We start from the raw sequence: 6,016 nt of genomic DNA, 5'->3' as shown, positions 1-6,016 counted from the left end.
TGACTGTGCTTGGGTTCTGGGTACAGATGACTCCTGCAGTGTCAAGCCATAATATGAAATGCACTGTTAGGGAAGTGATTGAGCTTGTTTGACATTGCAGCTGACATGATGCATTTTCAATAAATTATGACTGACTGACTGATCTACAAATAATACTGAATAGGATGCAAGGTGATTTGCAGATCAGTCAGTCGGCAGTCGCCTGCAATGTTTACCAAGTCCTTTAACTTTAGTTTGACAACCAGGGTGGTACAGAGGTAGGGTGCATGGGAGGGGAGGATGGAGTTCATCAATCAATGTGAGGGTGTGTTTTTACACATTCTATGTACCTTCTCAAGTGGTCCTTCCACTATGTCAGTGTGTTTGATATTCCAGGTAAGGGGGTTTACCTGTGTGTGTGTGTGTGTGTGTGTGTGTGTGTGTGTGTGTGTGTGTGTGTGTGTGTGTGTGTGTGTGTGTGTGTGTGTGTGTGTGTGTGTGTGTGTGTGTGTGTGTGTGTGTGTGCTGCATATAGCATGTCGTTCTCTGTTGTAAATGGTGTCTGATTGCTAGCAGATGACACCACAGTAATTACACTGACTTCATTCAACTCCAGAGCAGTGGCTACATGCCACAGGCTGCTGCTGCAGTTTCTCTCCCACTGATCGGAGCATATGTAGACTGGAATGCACGACTTGAAAAGTTGTCACTGTCATTCACTATATTGTGTCTATGAAAAGTGAATAGTAGGTTGCATAGATAGAATCCGTTTCACTAAGATCACAAATGGCTCTGACCTGAACCCTTATTTTACTCCAGAGGTTAGCATTAGATTTGTCCAACAAGCTTCAAGGACATTGTTTTCCATTTCACATTATGGAACTATTGAAGGCTTTGAATCGCTAACGTGTTTACACAAGATGGTTTCGTCTGAATGTTCCCTTGACCCTGGCACAGTTGGCAGCTGAAGATTGTGCCCAGGCAGTACCAGTACTGTATCTTCAGCAGCAGTGTGTGGCATCATGTCCTTGGCTGGTGTCACACCAACGGGTACTGTGCCGACGTGCGTTTGTCGGTGTCACACTGTCACAGCAGCCACAACCCACTAATGTTCCTGTTGTTTTGGGGGGCCTCTTCCTGTCCTGTGCCGATGTGCTGAGAGGAGAAAATGCAACCTGGGGAGGATGTCACTGACGTCCAAATGGTGGAATAAGTGACCCCAACTACTGCACAGGAAACAGCGGAGGGCAACTCTCACCAGGGGTGTGGGTATGAATGTGAATGTTTGTATTGGTGGGGCTACCTTTCACTCACACACCTTTCACTTATGTATTTGTGATGAAAATTGTATGTTTGTGCTTTTCTAATAACCAATTTCTGTGTTCATGCAAGTGACTGATTAAATGTGCCTGGGAGGAATCCTCACTATCAGTATCTGCAATTTGGCAGTATGCCCAGAACCTTGTTTTGAGAACAAAAGGGATATCTCAGTTTCAAGGTCTCAGTTTGGAGAGAAGAAGCCTCGTGAGCTATTGGTCGATCACATGCATGAACCAAATGTTAATGATGAATTAATTATGAATAATGAATAAGCAGTATATAGGAGAACTAACGGGACTGCCCCGGTGGAGCTTACTTCAGACCGGTACCATATGCATCTAAGTTTGACTGTGACCTCTCCAGCTTGCTGTTAATAAACAATGATTAATTTAAGATTGACTTTGAGTGTTCCATGTGTAGAACTTACACGACATATTATTCAGTTGAAAGGTGTTAAAATAAGCCTGTGTCTTTTTCAAAACTATGTTTTGTGTTATTTGACCATCTGAAGGTGTATTGAGTGTGTGTGTGTGCAAGGGTCAGCAGAATGGTCATGCCCACTTCATGCCATGGGAAATGTTCTTCACGCAGAGCTGTCTGAGTTATTGTTCTGCTTAAAGGATAAAAGAATGCTGGGTCAGGATCCACTCCACTTTATTGCTTTTATACACGTTTTCTTTTTCTTTCTTTACCGACTACAAAAAACTCTGAGAAGAGTCGCTGTGTATACTGCGTCACAGGAGGGAGATGAAACAGCGGTGAAGTGTTTTTTTGATGTCTCTGCACTTTTCCACAAAGCTAGAATAATATTCCAGAGGTTGGGTGAAGGGTTATGCAGAGGTGAAATGGAAAGTTTTGGTGTGTTCTGAAATGTTTAATCTTTCTGTGGGGGACTTTCGAGAAGCCCTAAATTCTCTTTGGGCCGAAAGTGAACATGAGTGACCTATTTGTTCATGTTGGCTGATATACAACCATATAGCTTTTTCCCAAACATAATATACACCACGTGCACAAAACATTAGAAACCCGGTGTGGTCGTCTGCTGCAATAGTCCATCCGTGACAAGGATCGACGAGTTGTGCATTCCAAGATGCCGTTCTGCATCATTATTTGTCTGTTTGTGGCCCGCCTGTTAGCTTGCACGATTCTTGCCATTCTTCTTTGACCTCTCTCATCAACGAGCTGTTTTCGCCACCACAGAACTGCTGCTGACTGGATGTATCACCATTCTTGGTAAACCCTAGACACTGCCGTGTGTGTGACATACTGGATCCAGAGTGCCTTGTACTGACTATCATACCATGCTCAAAGTTGCTTAGTTCACTAGTTTTGCACATTCTAACATTCAATCGAACAGTAACTGAATGCCTCGATGCCTGTCTGCCTGCTTTATATAGCAAGCCACGGACAAGTGACTCACTGTCTGTAGGAGCGATCCATTTTCGTGAACAAGGTGGTGTATCTAATAAACTGGCCAGTGAGTGTGTATATATATATATATATATATATATATATTTATATATACACTGAGTATACAAAACATGACATACTGACCAGGTAAATCCAGGTGAAAGCTATGATCCCTTATTTATGTCACTTGTTAAATCCACTACAATCAGTGAAGAGGAAGGGTGCGGAGACGGGTTAAAGAAGGATTTTTATGCCTTGAGACAATTGAGACGTGGATTGTGTATGTGTGTCATTCAGAGGGTGAATAGGCAAGACAAAATATTTAAGTGGCTTTGAACTGGGTAGCATAGTAGGTGCCATGTGAACCGGTTTGAGCGTGTCAAGAACTGCAACGCTGCTGGGGTTTTCACACAACAGTTTTCTGTGTGTATCAAGATTGGTCTAACACCCAAAGGACATCCAACCAACTTCAAATCAAAATCAAGCATTATTTATATAGCTCATTTCAGACATGAATGCAACACATTGCGCTTCACAGGAAAAAAACATAAATAAACTATGAAAATAAAAACAGAAGTATTTACTACATAACCAACACAAGAGGATAAAAAAGTAACGATAAAAACTGAGACTAAAAAAGTACCCTAAGGACAAGCAAAGCCAATCGTGGATTGATTTAAAAACAAATAGAAAAATCTTAAAATTAATTTAAAAACTAACAGGCAGTCAGTGCAGAGAATTTAAAACCAGTGTAAAGTGTGCTCTCCGTCTGGTCTTGGTCAATACCCGTGCTGCAGCATTCTGTATGTTTTGCAGTAGATCAATGGCTTTCTTGGATAGGCCAGACAGGAGATCATTACATTAGTGGTCAAGCCTGCTTGTAATAAAAGCATGGATGAGTTTCTCTGTATCAGCCTGAGATAGAAACAGCCACACCTTGGCAATGTTCCTCAGGTGGTCACATTCCTAGTGTGTGATTTGAAATTTTGAGTTCAGTATCTAAAATGACACCTAGGTTTATTTCCTGGTGTTTTATATTTATTGCTTGTGAATTCAGATGTGTGGCCAGATTCTCCCTCTGTGCTTTGGCTCCAATAATAAGTACCTCTGTCTTGTCTTGATTTAGCTGGAGGAAGTTGTGAGCCATCGAAGTATTTAAATCACTAATACAGTCTAATCATTTATCTGCGGAGCTAAAATCCTCTGGTGACACAGAAATGTAAAGTTGTGTATCGTCTGTGCAGCAGTGAAAATCAATGCCGTACTTTCTGATAATGCTGCCAAGGGGTAACATATGTCAACTGAACAGTACAAAAAACTATCAACCATTTAAATAGTTCCTACACCAATTTAGAACTGGACCAGAGAGGCCAACCCACCTCTACAGTCTTTACAGAAGTACATCGTGGTCACCAGTGTCGAGTGCAGCACTTAAATCCAGGACTACGACAGAGAGCGGTTTGGCATCTGTGTTGGCTTTAATATAATTTACCACTTTAACTAAGTCTGTCTCTGTGCTGAGGTGGGCACCGAAATCCAGATTGGAATAAAAAAAAACTACATTTGCTGTTTTTTTTGGGTTGATTTGCCGAAAGAGAGCTGAGCTGAATAATCCAGATTTAATTTCTTCAGAAGGGGTTTCACCATAGCAGTTTTTAGTGCAGTGGGGAAAGTGCCTGTGAACAGGGAGTGAAGAACAATAGCTTGCACTTTTTTAATTATGCAATTAAAAACTGTTTTGAAGAAGGTGGTGGGGATATGATCAAAAGGGCAGGTAGAAGGTTTAAGTTGTGATATCACTTTCCTGAGCATGTCTGTGTCAACCACGGAAAATAACTCATGTCCATTTCCCTGGAGGGCATTTTTCTTTCAGTTCAGGGAAGAAGAAGTACTTCTAGAATCACACTTCTGAGAAGGGAATCATATTTTTTTTCTTTCTGGCTGTCAGCAAGCCACTCCCTTCAGAATGTTTTGTAGTTGTCATTCCACTGAATTTTGCGTAATGTTGCATTTAGGGAACTACCATGACACATTTTGTGGGTGGGACTGGAGCCAACCGAACTGTAAACGAATGTAAACACATCAGGAAATGCAAGGATATTAAAGCAAACGAAAGCCAAAGAAAGACAAGGAGCCATTTGGAAAGACAAGGATTCAAGGAGCCATTTTCCTCTACATCATGTGGCTTTTCTGTTATCCCTGACCATCTCTTATGTCCTCACAGGGCTGTGGTATTATGGGGATGCAGATGAAGGTAGAGCCAGTGGGTCAAAGGTCAAATTCCCCATGCAGGACAAATGGACAGGAGTCTAAATTGGCCCCATCTCGTCTCAGTTTACCTCTTCAGGGGTGGAATTCAAAACTATTACATTTTGCCAAAGTGGAATGCAAACTATTTTGATTGGAGACATCCAGAAGTTCTTCCCAATTCTATCCTATAGTTCTGTAATGTTAAATATGGTGACGGCAGAGAAAGGGATAATTACTACCATCACTAGCAGTGAACGTCTGTAACAAGGCAGTCTTGACTCCAGTCGTTCTAAATGTATCCATAGAAACTAACTAGAATATGGTGTGATGTCTGGTAGTGCAAGACTAGTACAAAGGTACTGCTAAAACCTACATAAAGTTCAGACTGAGCAACCTGTTGAAGATCTGAACTTGATGATAATAATTAACATAGTTAATACCTTGAGTAGTACCCTATTTTTACCGTAACCCATGTCACCCCACTAACTGGCACTAATGATTATTCACAAGCTGCCTTTGACCTATGGCCTAGGAACTGTTGCTTATGCCCAGCGTATAAAAGCAGCTTTTGTTTCTGCCTAGAGTATATAGGGACACACTGAGGACAGGGTCTATCACTCAATGAGAAAGTGACTATTATATAGGGCTCAACACATTACAGCACAAAGTGGCAATGTTCCTACCACAGAGGTCTTATGTGTCAATAGCTGGACAATGGGAGATGCTTTGGGTCGTCCTGCAGTCAGCTGATCAGTGACAAAAACAAAGAAAACCCCTGGCTTAAAAGCTAAACTCTATCATGGACCTTAATGCACAAACACACACGAACAGGATTTTTGTAGGGTTTGTGCCTTTGAGGATTGTCTTGTAATAATTTGTATTGTATAATAAGTATCTCTATGCTTCATAGAATTTATACCTAGTCCAATACCTAGTCCAACAACCTGTCAGTCTACTCATAAATGAAGGGAAAAATCTGAATTTACTTGTGAGCGTGAGAGGAAAGGAAGTGCCTCTTGGTTTGTTTGAGCCCCTGGTGAGAGTGGTATATTTTATT

The sequence above is a fragment of the Salvelinus fontinalis genome, chromosome 3 (assembly GCF_029448725.1).
Source record: "Salvelinus fontinalis isolate EN_2023a chromosome 3, ASM2944872v1, whole genome shotgun sequence".
NCBI classification, from domain to species: Eukaryota; Metazoa; Chordata; class Actinopteri; order Salmoniformes; family Salmonidae; genus Salvelinus; species Salvelinus fontinalis.
The sequence above is the reverse complement of the archived record's forward strand: the minus strand, read 5'-3'. Positions refer to the sequence as shown.